The sequence below is a fragment of the Syzygium oleosum genome, unplaced genomic scaffold (genome assembly GCF_021117445.2).
Source record: "Syzygium oleosum isolate NSW1041296 unplaced genomic scaffold, Sole_v2.1 Sole_v2.05, whole genome shotgun sequence".
Taxonomy (NCBI): Eukaryota; Viridiplantae; Streptophyta; class Magnoliopsida; order Myrtales; family Myrtaceae; genus Syzygium; species Syzygium oleosum.
Genome location: NW_026607489.1, coordinates 416,807 through 437,539, shown reverse-complemented (window position 1 = coordinate 437,539; position 20,733 = coordinate 416,807). Strand labels below are relative to the sequence as shown.

At 41.1% G+C, this 20,733-nt stretch overlaps 1 long non-coding RNA gene and 1 pseudogene across 4 annotated transcripts; one reads left to right on the top strand and one right to left on the bottom strand.

Moving 5' to 3' along the window:
• Window positions 1-729: 729 nt before the first annotated feature.
• On the top strand, window positions 730-3,013 carry LOC130138250 (uncharacterized). Of its 4 annotated transcripts, none has more exons than XR_008816643.1 (3): window positions 730-1,040; window positions 1,397-1,643; window positions 2,631-3,013. It is a non-coding gene; the product is annotated as an uncharacterized LOC130138250 (long non-coding RNA). The 4 variants fall into 4 exon arrangements; XR_008816644.1 differs by having other exon boundaries at window positions 730-1,048; XR_008816642.1 differs by having other exon boundaries at window positions 731-1,040; window positions 1,439-1,643.
• Window positions 3,014-3,499: 486 nt separating this feature from the next.
• The window catches only part of LOC130138151 (uncharacterized), a 29,524-nt pseudogene continuing 12,290 nt past the window's right edge, over window positions 3,500-20,733 (bottom strand).

The window sequence follows — 20,733 nt, the reverse complement described above, 5'->3', positions numbered from 1 at the left end:
AAAAAAACCCCAGATCTAAACCTAAATCTAAATCGGAAGAGTAAAACTTTCAGATCTAGACCTACATCTAAATCTGGAGAGAAGAACAATCGAATCTTGAAAAGGTTGTGGTGGCATGTCACGAACATCTTTCTCGATGGCTATCGACTAGAGCCGAACTGGACTCCAAGTTCATCCAAGATCATTCACACAAACAATCTCCCAAAACAAATCGGGACAGAAAAAAGACATACAGTCAAAGGAAAGAAAAAGAAAATCAAAGCCAAAGTAGGCTCACGAAAGCTTCAAAAAAGGGAAGAGCTTTTGGGAGATGAAGGGGTTTGTCTTTGGCGATGAAGGTAGGGGTGTCAACAAAACCCGCGCCGACCCCACCCAATCTATGCAGGCCCAGCGTGGGCCTAAAATTTAGGTTATTTTGGGGTTGGGCCTTATCTTCTTTGGATAGGGCTTTTTAGGTGTGGGTATTATTGGGTTAGGTAGGGTCGGGTCCGATCCATTGACATCGCGAGATTACCCACAGGCCACAATCCACACGTCTCCCTCTCTCTCTCTCTCTCTCTCTCTCTCTCTCTCTCTCTCTCTCTCGTCTCTTCCCTTCTCTCTCCTCTCTCTCTCTTTCTACGTAGTCGCAGAGCTTGACGAAACCCTACCTTCCGTGCAACGCTCACTCCCTCCCTCCCTCCCCGGACTCACTTGCAACTCGGCCGTCAGTCCATCACCGCCGGCCATCGCCCACAGTGCTGCCGGTAATATCTCTCTCTCTAAGCTCGGTCTCGCTTGCGTATACCCGAACTTTGTTGTGTTTTTAGTTGAATCACTGTCTCTTCTATCTCTCGCACAAATCCAGTTTGATCTCCCATAGAACACATATTCAATTCGAGCTCCTTCTCCTCTTCACTTCCGGTCTCTCTTTCTGGGTTCGTTCGGCTCATGATTGGGAGTTTTTCTGACGGTCCTCCTTTGCTTCTCTTCTTTTGGCTTTTGAATGATTTCCAGACGCAGTGCTTCCCCCCATCCAATCGGTGCTTCTTTCGGCTCATGTAAGCATGTAATTGCTCTTTTTGCTTCTAAAGCCGGTTAATTTGCTTTACGTTGCAATCCCTTTGCTTTTCTTTCTTCTTTTTCTCTGTGTTTTTTTACTTCTGTTTGGTGGGTGAAAACTGAAGTTGCTATTGTACCACCCGCCTGGGTGGCGCTGCTGGAGCGCGCACTCTTCCTCTTGCAAAAGGTTGAGTGTTCAAATCCCGGGTGCCGCAGGGTGACTTAACCGGTGCACGTGTGTGGTGGCTAGCACGTGTCGCCCCCAGGGTTTACCTCCCGGCTGTCGGCTGTGCGGTGTTCCCTGGGTCATCAAAAAAAAAAAAAAACTGAAGTTGCTATTGTTGGGTGTGAACAGTTCCCGAACCGAGGTGTGAATTGAGCATCTCCATTTTTTTAGCGGGTGGTTTCTTTCTATCGTTCGGAGCTCAAGGATTGAGCCGAAGAAAGCCTTGTACGGATAGAACAAGAACGACGACGCTAATTTGGAGGGATCCAGATCGGTCGGTCGTTGAACAGAGCCGATCGATTCGAGCACAAGGGAAGTCCAGAAGAGAAACGTTCGTCTTTAACTCTTTGGGGTTGGATAAACGAGATCTTGCATGGTATGTGTTGATACCGGTATGACCGTACAGGTATAGATATTCGCAGCATGGCATGATCCTGTCATATTCTTCATTCGTGTAACTTAGTCTTTGTTTTTGAATTTTTCGTGCTTTCTTGTTCCCCCTCCAGTCAGTTGATTTTCTCTAGTATTCTTATAGTTTGTCAGTGAAAATTGCTTAATCTACCAAGCGATGTACAATTTCTCACTTTTGTTCTTTGTAAGAAAAGGAAAAACTTGGAAAGTTTTTTTGAAGAGAGCGACGATCCTTTTCACTGAATCCGTCGAGACAGTAGATCTAACTTGTGAAGCTGATCTGTCTCTGTGATCTGCAATGGAGCATGACCATCGAACAGTTTCGGGGATGAAGTTTCAGCGTTTCTTGGGGAATTTACAATTCTAATGAATTATGGTTTTTGTCATGCACCCATTTTTCATGAGGGAAAGTATAGTCTTGTAAGAATCTTTTATATTCACAAGACTATAATAAACCCACGAAACAGTAGATGAAACTCAATTTTTCAGACCAATTTTTGGACAATTTTTCTTTTCTAAATTTCTGATAGCCAGAGGTGCAAGAAGATTTCGCTGATGTTTTTTTTTGGGGATTTAAATGGAGATCGCTACAAAATGTGCATTTCGTCGCAGTACAGTGAAATTCTTTTGGCTTTTTGAGGGACACGGCCACTGGACCCAAGCATCTCACATCGCCTATTGTGTCATGGAATTTCCTGGCATTCACTTGTATTTAGAAGGTTGAGTATGAGAGTTTGGGTAGCTATCTCATTATCATCTTCGCCATATAATTATCTCTAGATAGAGAAGAGCTCTGTCTAGCGTACATGAATAGCCAATGTATGCTTACACATCGGAATCTAGCTTCAACATGTGCTTGTCTATGATTGTAAAGTCTTATAGAGACTGCATCTTTTGATACTTGCTCCTGAGGTGGTGAAACTAATAGCGTTTTGTGCACGTGTCCTTGCAGGTATATGGATGGGGAAGAGGTGAACATGGGAGTCTTGGTTAGGTGTTGGGATCAAAAGCATTTAGAAAATTTTGTATCAAGTTTAGTTGGCTTGAGTTGGAAAAGCATGTACGGTATTTTGTTTGTTGAAACTTTTGGTATCCATTATTTTTTGAAGATTTTGTTTGTCAAGGTTTTTCTACTAGAGTAGTTTAGCATTAGACATCGAAGCGGTGGATGGGTTCTAGGCTTCTAGTTGTGCACTTTGATCCCGCGTTATGTTTTGCTATTTACCCGCATTTCTTGTTACTAAGCGTTTTATTTTAACACTATGGACTCTATCAGGCTCCGGTGCTTGCTCATCCTCATTATACTATTTTTGGTGTTTGTAACTTGTTTTCTTAGCCCATTGCACTGCGTTATGTTTTGCTATTTACCTGTATTTCTGTCATTTTCTTCCCGAATTCGCTTGATTTGTGGTCTTTTCTATTAATCAGAAATTTTCTGCCCCTACAAAAAAGTTTTAGTGAAAGGAAGGTATTAAACCTGCAAGGAGAAACATAAGCTTTACAAGAAGTATGATGTCGAGGTCCTGTTGCTCGAGGTTGCAATCTATTTGCAAAAAAAAAGAAAAAACCCTCCGACCTGACCCGGCCTGGCCTGACCTGTCACGACCCGCGGTCGTTGGGGATTATTGTTGCGACGTTCCAGGCTCGTCGCCGTCCCGTTTCTTTTATCTTGTTAACATGCACATGCAGAAAAACGTGTACAGACAAACTTCCAGACAACACAACAAACAAGCAATTAGGAAAACACCATACAGAACACACTACTTTCATATTACCTCAGTACATTTTCAAGCCCCTTCTTTTTTTACGGGCACTTCTTATTTACATTATCCTCCTATTCAAATACGTAGGCTGAGGGATTCCTATCTCCTCTAGCAAGGTTGCAGCTCCAAAATCGGTACACCATGACGAAGAGGAGGTGAGACGTCTATACCTACAAGTTTGAAAAACAACGGAGTGAGTCAAAGACTCAGTAAATAAAATCACTAATCCTAAGTTTGGAGGACGTCTCGTCGTCGAACCCATCATACAAACATCACTAGCACCAAAGCATTGATGGCAGATCAATAGCAACACCATAGCTGTGCCTCGACTATATGATGTGATCAATTCCAGCTTATCGTCAAGGCACGATTTATTTATCATCAAGGCACGATTTACCTTTGGCATATCAATAAACTTAACAACAACACACATCAACATGTATCAAAGGTTCATTAACCGTCTCACACGGTTCTTCCCATACTTTCAGGGGCTTCCAACCTCAGGTTGGGCATCCGAAATCCACCAAGCATCCCATACTTTCAGGGGCTTCCAGCTTCAAGCTGGACATTCGGAATCCACCGAGCATCCCATACTCTCAGGGGCTTCCAGCTTCAAGCTGGGCATCCGAAATCCACTAGGCAATGTCACCAAAATCCATTTGCGACGGTTATTTCTTTTATGTGACCACACAACAAGCATTTACGCGAGCCGGATTCTTATCTTTATTTCTTAGCCAATGCAAACAAAGCCCAAAGGCGTGCTCATACGAGTGTGTGTATGTCATGAACCTCACTAGATGGTATGCTGGGAACAATCCTTGATTCGTGGCTTGAACTGAATGGCTAATACCGATCCTCGCACCGAGCAAGACTTGGAACCGACATGCCTCAATGCAGACCAAGGTCTTGTAGCTTAGTTATCTTGCCTTAACGTTGATTCCAAACCGAGCAAACCTCGACCTTGTCTCGAGGCGTGAACACACTCAAACATGCCACATGAGCAAACCATAGAAAAGAATATCGTACGCATGACAAAGTACGGGTGAGCACACGTCCAAATTCAACAACACAGCATATCGCCCTAGTTAAGGGTTAGTAATTTCACTTACCTAAGAATGAACTTAGAGAGCTTGACCGAGAGAGAGAGAGGTTTGGGTGTAAGGAAGGGAAGATGAGAATGTGAGCCTAAAGTGTGGAATTGAAAGAGGGGGTCCTTCTATTTATAGCTTCCATCTTAATCATTGCTTGTCCAAGTGGTCCAATTGGTTTTCTTGAAGTGGCAAGCCTACTAGAATGAGTCGGCTAGTCTATTGGATGAGTGGCAAGTCTACCAAGGAGAGGTGGCATGCCTAAAGGAGTAGTATGGCATGTCTAAGTTCTTAGGGAAATGATGAAGCCAATGTGTGTCATTCCAATTGGTACACTTGGTCAAAAGTCACTAGCTTCGTCTCCAAGCCAAATCTTAGGCCATCATGACCAAATCTTCCTAAGGCCATCTAAGCCATGAATCACTTGCTTCTTCTCCAAGTCAAATCTTTTTGCCATCATTACCATATCTTACCTTGTCACCTAAGTGGACAACTCACACCTTCATTAAATGCTCAAGATATGGTCATGATAGGGTTTGGATTTTGTCACATGTTTTTTGCCTAGCTTGCTTTCCAAGCCAAATCTTTGGCTATCATTACCAAATCTTCATAAGACCACCTAAGATGATGATTCATCTCTTGTATTAAATGGCCAATGTTTTAGAGTCTTCTATTATGTCCATTTTCAAGAATATAACAAACATGGGAATTATGCCAATGGAAGTGCTAACTTGGTTGGGCATGAGTTTCTCATGTCCATCCACGATCGATTGTGCCAATCAAATCGAGGTTCATAACTGAGTCACCATAGGATGTGGCGGATCATGGCCAAAGCCCAGTGCGTGGGCTCCGTGGCTGGCACTGATCGAGCGTAGGGCCAGGCTGACAGAGCGCATGGCTCGTGCCTGTCCTGGCTCGCGGCCTGACAGCAGGGTCCACGGCCTAGCCGGGCACATGGACGGTACCTGTGCTGGCTCATGGCCTTACGGCAGAGTCCAAGGCCTAGTACAAAGCCTTGCTCACGACTTGGCACATGGCCTATTCGGCAGGGTTGCCGAGCCAATCCGTGACCAATCCATGATCTGTCCATGACCCATCCCAAGTGGCCCATGGCCAGTTCATGACCGATCCATGACCAAGCAAACTTGGTCCATAGTCGACTCTCGATTGTCATGTAGTTGTGTGAGATCGATCGTTACATGACCGACACACGGTCGCACGGATCGATCCATGGTTGTCCGCAGTAGGTACATGACCGTGCGGAATCACCTGCAACCGGAATAGGACCGCGCGGGATCGATTTATGATCGTCCATCGATCGGCGGTGGTATGTGACCATCCCTCGACCAACCTTTATGGTCGAGTAGCCGATCCATGTCCGAATAGCTTGGGTCATTTGCGTGGTCATTGGATTGATTCACTGCCGATCCCTCGATCATTCCAAGGCCAATCCTTCGATTAGGTTATGACTGATCTCTTAGTCACCCTTTTGATTGGGTTGATCGATCCATGACTGTTCTTTGGATTAGTCCATGACCAATTTCCCCCACTATCGGCATGCCAATTCCATAACCATTTCCCATGGCCAGAATCGTGGATGTTACACGACCCTTGGGGTGTATGCTGAACAAGGTCACGGGGTGGGTCTAGGCAGGTCAAGCATGACCCTGTAGATTTTGGGTTGAGTAGGGTATCACCAAAACCCAACCCTACCCAGCCCATTGACATCCCTTCGGTTTGGAATTGATTGAGAGAGAGAGTTGGAGAGAAATTGCCAACTTCAAAATGTTTAACTCACTGTTTAAAATGCAATTTCTAAGTGCTTTAGATAATTTTTAAAAAGATGTAAAGTGGTTTTTAGTGAACTAGTTTATCAAAGCAAAACAAACAAAGAAAAGAAGAGATGGAAATGAAAATGCAGCTGGATGTGAGTCCTACGAACACGAGCCCATTTCAGAGATAAGGAATGCGGAGGTTGAAATTACAAGTATGCCCGCACAAGAAGCCCATAAACATTGGCTAACTATGTGGGGCCTATAAGCGTACGAATCTCACATGAGGAGTTGAAGTACAAAAATACCCCTAGGGTGTAGGAAACGGGACGGAGAGTAGAAACCGGAGAATGACCGGCGGCTTTTGCGGGCATAGGGGATATAATTAAATCCATGCAAGAGTACGAGACATTGGACTTGGACCGAGTTTGGGCTGCCCATGATAGGTCGACGGTCTAACCCGTGAGATTAAAATTTTCCATGGAAGGATCAGTGTTTGGCTAAAACTTAAAAAAGACTTCGAAAGTATTTTCAGGTGCTAGGTGAAGAAAATCTGATGATGAAAATTATCAAAAAAATTATATTTTTTAAATTATTTGTTTTTCTAAAATTATTTTAAAATTATTTTTATTAAGAAGAGAAAATACATGAATGTTTTCCTTCTTAGAAATAAAAGAAAAGAAAAAGAAAGAAAGAAAAGAAAAGAAAAGAAAAAAATAAACAAATTCAAGATTTGTAATTCCAAAAAGTGTCTTCACCTTCTTAGATTAGAGAATTCACTCTCCCGATTTTATACATGAATGTTTTCCTTGAACGGAAAGTGTTTTCGTTTGACTAATCATTTTCGACGAACCAAACGGATGAAAGTCTGGAAAACGGGTTCTTGGAAAACATTTTCCTTCAAACAAATGCACTCTTAGATTTAGTTTGTTTTGCAAAAAATGAATGAAAAGACACTGAATTGACTTAATTAGACTGAATTATCTTCACAGAGAAAGGGATAACGTGTTCATGGAATCAAGTAGCACAATCGTGATGATACTGAGCACTTTTCAATCGCATTATTGTACTCATGAATGGTGGATCTAAAACTCTTGATGGTATGCTTGTGCTTAGAAATTTCTCTCTCAAATATTGTGAACAACGAACTTATTAGTTCAATTTTTTGCATGAAGGTGCTTTTATGTCACTTCAGTTTAGGAGGAAAACATACATATATATATCTAGGTTCGTACATATCAAGTTTCTGTGGCTCAATTTCTTGTTGAACCTGTGGTCTCGGAGTTTTGATCGGAACCCAAGATTTGTGTGATATATGAGAGAGAAGATTGTTTGAATTCGAGCATTGTTAGGCTGAGAACGGATGTACCGAAAATGCTTCTGATCAAAGTTGGTCCGGCAACGTGGCAACACTTAGGCCAGGCTGCCAGCTAGGGGAATGTGTTATTTCCGAGTACCTAGTTGAAATGTGTTTTAATGCGATTTTCTAAGAACATGAATACAAGCTGTAGCATCTCTTAGGATTTTCTAGTAGAATTTGGTGAGAGAAACACAATTGCTTACGAGAATTTGTGTCTCGTGGCTAGCCTTTCCCGTGGAATAGGTACCAACACTCTGATCAAATTATGAAATTTTTAAATTTTTTTTTAAAAATCTTTTCTTACCGTTTTCTCTAATACTTCGATCTTTTGTTAGGTATTGTTGACACTTATAATTAATTAGGTTGTCGACAACCGAAATAAGTAAATAAAATAATAAAAGACGTTAAAGGATGATGTAGCCCATATGAGATGGCTCACGTAAGCAAAACAACTGGCAAGCACTGGGAGGTACCAGCGGGGAGTTCAGGAGTTTGATATTGAAAAAGCTTGAGCCATAGAAGAAGAAGCGCCAAAAGTTGTTGACGAAAATTATCATATGGGATTCAAGTCGTCGATGTTGTCGACAAAAAAAAGGACAGGTGTTAGGATGAGAAGAACTCGACAACAGTTATCACCCGGGAAGGACAAGTGTCAAGAAGAAAAGAGCTCGATGATGGTTACTGCCTCGATAAGGACAAGTGTCAAAACGATATAAACTCGACGACAATTATCACCTCGGGGAGGATAAGTGTCAAGACGATATGAACTCGATGACGGTTATCACCTTGGGAAGGACAGGTGTTAAGACAATATGAGCTCGACGACGGTTATCACCTTGGGGAGGACAGGTGTCAAGATGATATGAACTCGATGATGGTTATCACCTCGAGAACGACAAGTGTCAAGACGATATGAGCTCGACGACGGTTATTGCCTCAAGAAGGACCGGTGTTACTATCACCTCGGGGAGGACAGATGTCAAGACGATATTAGCTCGACAAAGGTTATCATTTCGGGGAAGAAAGATGTTAGGATGTGAAGAGCTCAAATGACGGTTATTGCCTCGGTAAAGACAGGTGTCAGAACAAAAAGATAAGATTGATGGCAGTTGGTGGACATATATCATTAGACAAATGGTGAAGATGAGATCAACGGTGGTTATCGAACCCAATATAAAAAAGGCGGTTATTAAACCCACATTATAAATAGCACTCCGTTGCCAAAGAAAAGCCCCTCCGCGAAGACAAACAAAAATTCTATCTTTCAATTATTTTTAGTTTCCAGTATCGCACCTTTAGTTTCCATAGGTGTAGTTGTTTACTTTCTAAGCCAATAGCTTCGTAATATTGCATCGTTGAACTTCAAACTCCGCTAGTCAGTAACTAGACGGATTTGTCTGGATTGTCTATAAATATAAGTCGAACTTCGTTACTGTACGAAACTTACGTTATTGATTAAGACAATCAAACACTTTGTCTACGCCTGAATACCTCCTGTTCCGAATTAGTCACATAACCTGGTCTCCTCTAATTAAAAACCGAAGAATGACTTTCAGTGAATTATATTTCGTCAAGGGAAAATTTTCGACGAAACATAATTTTGGTACGCCCGGTGGGACCTGTGTAGTCAATTTGAGGAGTTACAATGGCACGAACAATAAGTCAGATCCACTTGGATCATAACAGCAACACCCCTAAATGCTGTTGTGAAGCGGGTGACACGTGCGGAGTCATCTAATGGATGGACAATGGCGGACCAAGGACAAACAAGAGAGATGGATGTCCCCAAACACCTTACTGAGAAACATAGGAGGCAATTCGAACCGAATCCGGTTACACTTGCTACTATAAGAAGAATCATGAAGGAACAACACAATAACTTAGCTAATTTGGTCACTAGGTGTGTAGCTGATATGGTTAGACCACTAATTATTAATACTGTCCAAGAGATTACTAGTAAGCAGAATCCATCGATTGGTGTTACTCAGCCACAAATTGTTACTGTTGTCCCTCTTGGCATAATCTGAAGTCTTAGACAGCCTACTACTACACTCCCTAACATTGGAATCATAGGATAGGCTACGTCGCTCACACCGGTAAGGATTCTTCAGAGAGGAGAAAATGCAATGGTAGGTCAAACATATAGCCAGGTGGCGACAAGTGAAAATAATGTGATCAATTTGTCATCGAGGAATGAAAATGCCAATCTAGGTCAGCCATTGACCAATGTTAATAACCCATCTGGATCAGCCCAGACAAATGCAGCTAATGTGAATTTAGTTCCTCAGCATACGATATTGTTCTAGCCACACGACAACATGCTATTAGGTGGTTTTATTGCTCAACCTAATCTCCCTCGGGCATTGTTTAGACTAAATACCAATGCAGAGATCCAGGGCAGAGTTTCGACGCCACCATAGCCAATACTACAGTACCAAGTTCCACAACCACCACAGTCAATACAACAATACCCAGTTCCACAACCGCCATAGCTAATACCACTGATATGAATATGTGCGGAAGATGATCGTTCTACGAAGATCTGTGAGTTACGAATTGCTGACCTCTACCCCCAATCAAACCTGTGATTGGTAATCTCGGTATGAACGCGACTTGTTGATGAACCTGTGTCAACCAATCCACGCTATAACGCCACGAACAAGAGAATTCGCGATCTTGCTCGATAAGTTAAATTCGATCGCCACAAGGGAGTCTTGATAAGATCTAGTCCTCAAGAGAACTCAAAAGGAAACTTCTCTATATAAAATTCTGCCTCTCTCTTTTAGAAATCTATAAGCAACCTTATATAGGGTGCTAACCCTAATCCTAACCCTACAAGGATTAAAATTACTAAAATAACCTTAATTACTAAAAATTCGTCCAAAAATGGAAAAAGGCCTAAAAGTTCATCTAAACGACTCCAAATCGCTCTAAAACGTCATCAATCACTACTAAAGTAGTGAGTATTGATCAGCGGCCTGTTTTCAAGTGTCCATCCAAATTTGAGCCAATTCGGAGTTCGTCAATTCTAAACTTCTTCAGAATTCGCTGGACCAAGAGTAATCATGTTGCGCCAAGGAGCTTCAGAATCTTTAAGTCTCGAATCCAGATTATCTCCGTTCCAAATATCTTGAACCATGATGCCGACAGCTTGTTTAAATTCCTTCGCTCTCGCTCGAGTGATCGGGCCTAACGGATAGAACAACGGGTCCCTAGCACCTCCTCCTCGACAGGGTTCGATGCCCACATCATTCCGTCCCCCGTGCAAAGGATTTGCCCTCAAATCAGCGTCTGCATCAAAAAGAGTCAAATCAGAAATATTGAAAGTAACACTAATACCATACTCACCTGGAAGGTCAAGCTTGTAAGCATTATCGTTGACTCTCTCCAACACCATAAATGGTCCATCCCCTCGCGTTAGCAATTTAGAGTGTCACTGTTTGGGGAAACGCTCTGTGCGCATATGAACCCAAATCCAATCGCCGGGCTCAAACACTACTTTCTTGCGTCCTTTGTTGGCTTGCTTTGCATACTGCTCTGTCTTAAGCTCAATATTCAGCCGCGTCTTCTCATGCAAATTCTTCACAAATTCAGCTTTTTTAGCACCATCTAAATCCACACACTCAGCAACAGGCAAAATGGTTAAATCTAACAGAGTTAAGGGATTAAAACCATAGATAACCTCAAACGGTGTGAATTTAGTAGCAGAATGCACGCTCTTATTATAAGCAAACTCAACATGTGGTAAATAATCTTCCCAAGACTTAATGTTCTTTTTAATGATAGTACGCAACAATGTCCCTAAAGTCCTGTTAACTACTTCAGTTTGACCATCAGTTTGTGGATGACAAGTAGTAGAGAATAAAAGTTGTGTACCTAACTTCTTCCACAATGTCTTCCAAAAGTAGCTCAGAAATTTAGTATCTCGATCAGAAACAATGGACCTAGGCATGCCATGCAAATGCATAACCTCACGAAAGAACAATTCAGCAACATTCGATGCATCATCAGATTTATGACAAGGTATAAAATGGGTCATCTTGGAAAATCGATCAACAACCACAAAAATAGAATCCTTGCCATGCTTAGACCTAGGCAATCCTAACATAAAATCCATAAAAATATCAACCCAAGGATGCGTCGGGATAGGCAAAGGTGTATACAAACCATGTGGTTTAATCATAGACTTAGCCTGCTTACATGCGATACATCTCTCGCAAACTTGTGTGACATCTCGTTTCATGTGTGGCCAAAAAAATGTTCATGCAGCACTTCATAAGTCTTATTGATTTCAAAATGCCCCATTAAACCACCACTATGTGCCTCTCGCACTAACAACTCGCGCAAAGAGCATCTAGGCAAACACAACTTATTTTCACGAAATAGATATCCATCATGCCTATAAAACTTTTCAAACGCAGCATGCTCACAAGCTTTAAATACTCTTCCAAAATCATCATCGTCAGCGTATAAACCTTTTATATGCTCAAAACCTAGACACTTTGCTCCTAGAGTAGTTAGAATTGCGTACATTCGAGAAAGTGCATCGGCTACCACATTTTCCTTACATTTTTTGCACTTGATTACATATGGAAAAGTCTCAATGAACTTCATCCATTTGGCATGTCTTTTGTTCAACTTTTGCTGCCCCCTCAAGTACTTTAAGGTCTCGTGGTCGGTGTAGATCACAAACTCCTTTGGCCACAAGTAATGTTGTCAAGTTTCCAAAGCTCGCACCAAAGCATACATCTCCTTATTGTAAGTCGGATAATTCAATGTCGCTCCGCTTAACTTCTCACTGAAATACGCTATGGGACGTCCTCCTTGCATCAACACAGCTCTAATTCCTGTACCAGAAGCATCGCATTCTATCTCAAAAGTAGTACTGAAATTTGGTAAAGATAACAAAGGAGCATTAGTCAACTTATCCTTTAACATATTGAATGCTCTCTCTTGCTCTTCTCCCCATGTGAAACCCACGTGCTTCTTGATAATCTCGGTTAAAGGTGCGGCGATGGTGCTAAAATCTTTTACAAATCTACGATAGAAACTGGTTAAACCATGAAAGCTGCGCACCTCTCCTACTGTCTTAGGTGTCGGCCATTCACGGATTGCTTTCACCTTTTCTTCATCAACCTGTATTCCATCAGCACCAACAACAAAGCCAAGAAATACTAATTTGTCAGTTACAAAACAACACTTCTTTACGTTAGCATATAATTGCTAAGCCCTTAAGACCTGCAAAACAGCTCGCACATGCTCAATATGGTCATCAAGGCTTCCACTATATATCAGGATATCATCAAAATAGACAACTACAAATCGACTAATAAAAGCACTCAGAACATGATTCATAAGTCGCATGAAAGTACTAGGTGCATTAGTTAAACCGAATGGCATGACTAACCACTCATATAACCCGTACTTGGTCTTAAATGCAGTTTTCCATTCATCCCCCTCTTTCATCCTAATTTGATGATAACCACTTTTCAGATCAATTTTAGTAAATATGTAAGCTCCATGCAATTTATCCAACATGTCATCTAGCCTAGGAATAGGATGTCGATACTTTACCGTTATGTTATTGATTGCTCGGCAATCAACACACATTCGCCAAGACCCATTCTTCTTTGTCACCAACAAAACAGGAACAGCACACGGGCTAAGAGACTCTCTCACATATCCTTGCTTTAGTAATTCGCTAACTTGCTGCTGAAGTTCCTTTGTTTCTTCAGGATTGCTTCGATATGCGGGTCGGTTAGGCAATGGTGGTAAACCATTGCCTCGAATCGGTGGTAAACCTCCAGGAAGTTCATCAGGAAAGACATCTTCAAATTCCTGCAACAAAGACACGACAGAACTTGGCAAATTCGGGTCAAGTTCGTTAGTAGTAAACAGTGTCTCCTTGTACAAAAGTACAAGTATCGGTCGGTCTAAAATCAAAGCTCTCCTCACTTCGCTCGATTTTGCATAGAAATTCTTTTCTTTCTTTTCTTTTCTCTCTCCTTTTCTCTCGGTTTTTACCACTCTACTCTTATCTTCCTCTCCTTTTACTTGCGTCTCAGAGTTTCCACGCAGGCCCTCAGTTTTATCACTTTTTCTCTCTCTCTCTCTCTCAGCCTCACGTTGTAGTTTCAATTGATCTTCATACACCTCAGTAGGTGTCATTGGCACCAATGTGTATGTCTTCTGATTCATCACTAATGAATATCGGTTAGTGTACCCGTCATGATGTACCTTTCGATCATACTGCCATGGCCTACCAAGCAAAAGATGCCCTGCTTGCATAGGTATAATATCACACATCACATCATCCTTATATCGCCCTATCTCAAATGGAACTCGGACTTGCTTCGATACTTTTACTTCACCACTATCATTCAAAAACTGAAATCTATATGGTCTTGGATGCTTTGTAGTCTTCAATCCCAACTTCTCCACCATGGTACAACTTGCTACATTTGTACAACTACCTCCATCAACAATCAAGCTACAAATCTTACCATTCACCAAGCATCTTGTATCGAACAAGTTATCGCGTTGCTGGTGATGCTCCTCCTCTTTGACTTGAACACTAAGAGAACGCCTAACCACCATCAATTCACCCTTTGCTGGCATCTCAACATCACTACAATCCTCTAATGGTGGCATGTCATCATCCTCTTCCTCCGTCTCACTTTCTAATTCAACATCATTATGTCCAGTCATGATCATCACCCTTCTATTAGGGCACTGATTTGCCATATGACCCCTGCCCAAACACTTAAAACATTTAATATCACGAATCTTAGTGTTAGGGTTTTCAGTTTTACCTAAAGCCGGATTCGAACTAACTTTGCCATCCTTCTCCTTCTCCTTCAAAGTTTCAGTCTTGATATTGTTTCCCTTCCAATTCGGCTTCACGTCTCTCTTCCAATTAGACTTCCAATTTGAGCTTGAACCTCCACTACTCTTGTAATTTCGATCCAACTTTAATTGCCGCTCAACTTTGATGGCTTTGTCCACTAATTCCTCCAATTCAACATAGTGTTGCAGCTCTACCACCCTTGCTATATCTCGGCTCAAACCACACAAAAATCGTGATATTGTGGCCTCACGATCTTCCACCACATTAGCACGGATCATAGCAATCTCCATCTCTTTATGGTATTCTTCCACACTCCTATTGCCTTGTGTGAGATTTTGCAGCTTATGGAACAAGTCTCTGTGGTAATGACTAGGTATAAAGCGCCTCTTCATCACTGCTTTCATCTCATCCCACGTTTCTATTGGTCTTTCACCATTGCGTCTCCTGCTAGTCACAAGTTGATCCCATCAAATTATAGCATAATCAGTGAATTCAACAGCTGCAATTTTTACCTTTTTGAGCTCCGAATATCGCTGGCAATCAAATACCATCTCCATCCATTTCTCCCATTCTAGATACGCATCAGGATCATTCTTTCCTTAGAAAAATGAAATTTTCATTTTGATATTACCAAGCTCATCATCTTTTCGATGTCTGAATCCTCGGCGTCCGTTTCTCCTCTCAAACTTGCCATCTCGATCATCTTCTGTATCGGACACATATGCATCATCAAATTGCCGCTGCCATCTAGGTTGTGCCCTAGGCTCCTCTCGTTGATTTTGTGGCCTCCCTCGTGGTGGCTCTCGGTCATCTTCAAGTCTCGTCTCACATCTTGCAACTCGGTTGCTAAGTGCTTCAATTTGTAAACTCAATTGCTGGATGCCTGCTAGAATCACATCATCCCTTGGATGAGTGCGATCCTCCCGTTGATTCACGCTTCCCTGGCCTAAGCCTGACATTTTTTTTTTAAAACCTGCAAGAAAATGTTAGAGATAAAAGAAATCTCACTAGTCACTCCCTCACGTTTTCCGCTCAAAGTGTTTGTCACTCCTCTCGTGTTTAACTCAATTTCGGCTTTTTCTTCCCTCAATTAAACTCATACACTCTTGCCTTTTATTTCTCGTTTCCTTCTAGCAAGCTCTTTTTTTCAGACTTGAATCCAGTCTCACAAGCTCCTCACAACAATCGATAAACCACCAAGCAAGATCAAATTCAGCAATATAGTGTTCAACTCAGCAATTCAGCAAATTTTCGCTAGATTCGGATTCAGATTCAATTTTTGCTATTGAATTTTTTTTTATTCGGTCGAACTATCAATGATAAAAAAAAAGAGTCGTCCTCTTGATTTTTTTTTTGCCGAAACTTTTTTTTTGGCTTTTTTTTTGGCAAACTCAAGTACAATATAAAAAAAAACTAGGACCGAAAACCCTAAATCAAAATTGAAATCACAGCAAGCACAAATTCAGAACCCTAATTCGATTAATAACGAAACCCTAATTCTATAAACCCTAGATTGATGAATGAAAAGCAGTAAAAGTACGATAACTAGACCTTGTAGAACCAGCTCTGATACCATATGATATGAATCTGTGCGGAAGATGATCGTTCTAAGAAGATCTGTGAGTTACAAATTGCTAACCTCGACCCCCAATCGAACCTGTGATTGGTAATCTTAGTATGAACGCGACTTGTTGACGAACTTGTGTCAACCAATCCACGCTATAACGCCACGAACAAGAGAATTCGCGATCTTGCTCGATAAGTTGAATTCGATCGCCACAAGGGAGCCTTGATAAGATCTAGTCCTCAAGAGAACTCAAAAGGAAACTTCTCTATATAAAATTCTGCCTCTCTCTCTTAGAAATCTATAAGCAACCTTATATAGGGTGCTAACCCTAATCCTAACCCTACTAGGATTAAAATTACAAAAATAACCTTAATTACTAAAAATTCGTCCAAAAATGAAAAAAAAGCCTAAAAATTCATCTAAACGACTCCAAATCGCTAAAAAACGTCATCGCTCACTACTAAAGTAGTGTGTATTGATCAGCGGCCCGTTTTCAAGTGTCCATCCAAATTTGAGCCAATTCGGAGTTCGTCAATTCTAAGCTCCTTCGGAATTCGCTGGACCAAGAGTAATCATGTTGCGCCAAGGAGCTTCAAAATCTTCAAGTCTCGAATCCAGATTGTCTCCATTCCAAATATCTTGAACCATGATGCCAACAGCTTATTTGAATTCCTTCGCTCTCGCTCGAGTGATCGGGCCTAGCGGATAGAACAACGGGTCCCTAGCACCTCCTCCTCGATAGGGTTCGATGTCCACATCAACCACAGTACCAAGTTCCACAACCACCATAACGAATACCACAGTACCAAGTTCCACAACCGACACAATCAATGCCGCAACAACCAGTACCTTAATATCAAATACCTCAACCTTTACAACAAAATGTACCTCAAATGATGCCTCAGATCATGCAGGCAGCTCAAGCAGCTACACCACCAGTCGTGATCCCGACTGGGCAAAATCAATATGCATTCGATCAAATACGACGACATTACGGTGGTGATGTGGGAGGTTTTAGGCAGGTACATAGGAAATCATACCCATAATAGATGGATACGGTCCCGTATCCAATGGGGTTCAAGATGCCAGAATTTAGCTTGTTCACTAGTGAGGACGACTAATCGACACAGGAGCACATCAGTCGATTTACTGCATTATGTGGGGATGCAGTAAATCAATTGTCATTATGTGGGGATGCGCATTACGTATGGAGATCATTGGAAATTGCATCTACTTCCATTGTCATTGTCCAAGACTGCTTTTACTTGGTACACATCTTTACCACTTAACTCCATATTTTCTTGGGATCAAATGGAAACAATGTTTCATGATCAATTTCAAAGAGCTGCGCCGGATGTGTCTGTTGCGGATTTGTCGGCTATGAGACAGCATAACAATGAGTCAGTCGATCAGTTCATGTTTTGATTTAAAAAAGCAAGGAATAGGTGCCTATTACCATTACCCGAGAAGACATTTGCTGAATTTGCATTCAATGGTATAAAATTCTCCATTAGGGAAAGAATGGTGGGGCAGGCTTATTATGATTTGTTCTCATTAGCTACCATTGCTATGAAATATGAGAATTTTTTTGAAAGAAAAGGATCGAAGACATGTTAAACATGATGTGAACTTTGTCGATGAAACGTTGGTTGACGAGAACGAATCAAAATATGCTGAGGTGGCAGTGGCAAAGATGATAATAGAAAAATCATATACAAGCCCTGCATTAAAACCGATTAAGGCGAAAGAAAAGGGGAGTGTTATGGTGAAATCCAAGGACGTGCAATATTATTCTTTTAATATAATTAAGGTCAACGAGATATTTGATTTGCTTTTCGCTGATGGGCAAATTAAGCTCACCGAAGGCCAAGTAATACCGAGCAAAGAGGAATTGGTGGGAAAGAAATATTTTAAATGACATCATTCGTGGAGTCATAATACAGTTGACTGTATTGTGTTAAGAAAAAATATTCGAAAAGCAATTCGATAAGGGAAAATCAGGTTTACAGATGATAAAGAAAAGGCTCCTGTGGATGTGGATATAGATTCATTCCCTGTTATGACTGGAATGGTGTCTTTAAAATGCAAAGGTAAAGGACCACAACCACATTTGTGTGATCGATGTAAAGAAGAGATAAATTATAATCTAAAATGAAGATCTTTTCCAACACGAGCTCCCTCATAGAGGATGCCTTTTATTGGGATCGATACAGACACTAGAATTATGGCGAGTCAGGAGGACATTGGAATCGAGCACGAACTGCCCAAATTGTCGACGACTCGAGACAGTGGCCAACAAAGTGGAAATCTTTCAAATAGCGGTACGAAGAGGGTGACTCGAGAATCAGAACGTTGGGCAAACCCAGTGGTAAATTTATTTACTATGTTGATTATGGCACCTCCTAGACATTTAGAAAATGTAATAGCATCTAGATGAGGGGAAGAATTCGATGATCCACAGGAAAGAGATGCCAAATTAACTATAACACCTTAATGTCGGAGGACTTTGAAAGTACCAAATGATCCATCAGAAGATGAATGGTTCGAGTCTGGAGAAATCTAAGGCCCATGGTGCAATATAACGAGGACTCAGAAAAGAAGATTGAATAGAAAAAAGAAGATGCATAAGTTACAAAGGCAGGTCAACTAGATTCATATTACTCAGGTTTTACCAATTCCTTATAAACCTAGAAAATTCCGAGCTAAAAATCTAGTATTGAGATCCAAGGAGCTCTAATCAAAATAAAGGGAATGATAATCGAAGGAGTCCTGAGGTTAACGAGAAAACGAAACTCTCACCGGCTGGGTTATCAAGATCAGTTACTCCTACAAGCTCGTGTATGGTCCAAGCTAGACTTCCTTTGCAATATAGAGTGACTTTGGTGGATTTGACAGGTAATGGAGATTCGGTTGTCGATGAAGAAGAGAAGGTAGAATTCCAATTCGACGATGAAGATGAACTAATGTAGTTCGAAAAGCCATCTTACGAATGGTCCAAGCACCTTAAGGCACTGAACATAAATGCTAGGATTGATGGACGCCCGGTCTCTAAAGTTCTTGTCGACGGGGGATCTACTCTTAATCTAGTCCCATATAAGTTCTTTAAAAAGATAGGAAAGAAAGATGAAGAAATTATCCCATCGAATATTCAGTTGTCCGATTTCACAGTAGAGGTAACAGAGGTTAAAGGTATATTTGTAGATGATTTGACTATGGGTTCGAAAACCTCTAGGACAGCTTTATGTGTTGTCGAAGTAGATAGATCATACAACTTCTTGTTGGGAAGAGACTTGATTCATGGAAATCAATGTGTGCCCTCGATCCTACACCAAATGTTGGCCTTTTGGAATAGGAGTAAGGTTGAGTATGTTAAGGCTAATAGCAAAGCTCATGTATCTTGGGCACATGCTTTAATGACCAATCGAGACTCAAAGAAGATGCCTAGGAAAAATTCATGTGTTATCGAGCCACCGAAAATTAATTCAAGGAATGTAGCATTCTACCGGTTTGATAATGGAAATGTCAAATGGATTCCCACAAATGACCTGGTGAGATGTTTAGATAAGGTTGTCTATAGAGAACCGTACATTATTGGACGACCTCAATAGGAGGTACACGGCCTATATGGTCGAATTGGGTGAACAGTCTATAGATACTATTGATTGCATTATGGAGTTTGAAGAGTCACCCCTTAAAGAAGATAATAAAGTAATGGAAGTTTAAGACCTATTAACAGAAAATGACGTTAGAGATTCTCAAAACCGTCGACCAATATTCATTAGTGCATTATTGGATGACGTTATAAAAGCCCAGCTAATTGAGTTGTTTAGGAAATATAAGGATTATTTTGCGTGGGATTATCATGAAATGCCAGGCTTAGATTGAGATGTGGTCGAACATAGGTTACTAATAAAGAAAGGGTTTCGGCCACACAAGCAGCCGCCACAAAGGTTTGCACCAAAGATTGTTCACAAAATCAAGGAAGAAGTCGAGCATTTGTTGGCGGCAGGTTTTATCAGAACTGCATGGTATGTCGAATGGTTATCCAATGTGGTACCGGTTAAAAAGAAGAATGAAAAGTTAATGGTGTGCATAAATTTTCGTGACTTAAATGTTGCAACTCCAAAAGATGAATACCAAATGCCAATGGCGGATATGCTGATCGATTCGACGTCTGGCAACGAGATTATGTCACTAATGGATGGTCATTCGAGTTACAATCAGATATTTATATCGGGGGAAGACGTCCACAGGATAGCATTTCGATGCCCGGGAGCTATTGGGATGTTCAAATGGTTAGTAATGCCATTTGGATTAAAAAATGCCGGGGCAACCTATCATAGGGCTATCAATTTTATTTTCCATGACATGATCAGGGATTTCATGGAGATATATATCTATGACATCATCGATAAATCGGACCGGGTAAGTCATCTAACTTATCTCAAACGTACTTTTATAAGGATGCAAAAGTTTAAATTGAAAATGAATCCTCTTAAATGTGCTTTCGAGATAAGGGCATGTAATTTTTTAGGGTTCTTAGTGAATCAAAGAGGAATAGAAATAGATAAAAACAAAGCAAAGCTATCCTAGAATTACCACTACCATTAAATAAGAAACAATTGCAGATGATTATAGGTAAAATAAATTTTTTGCAT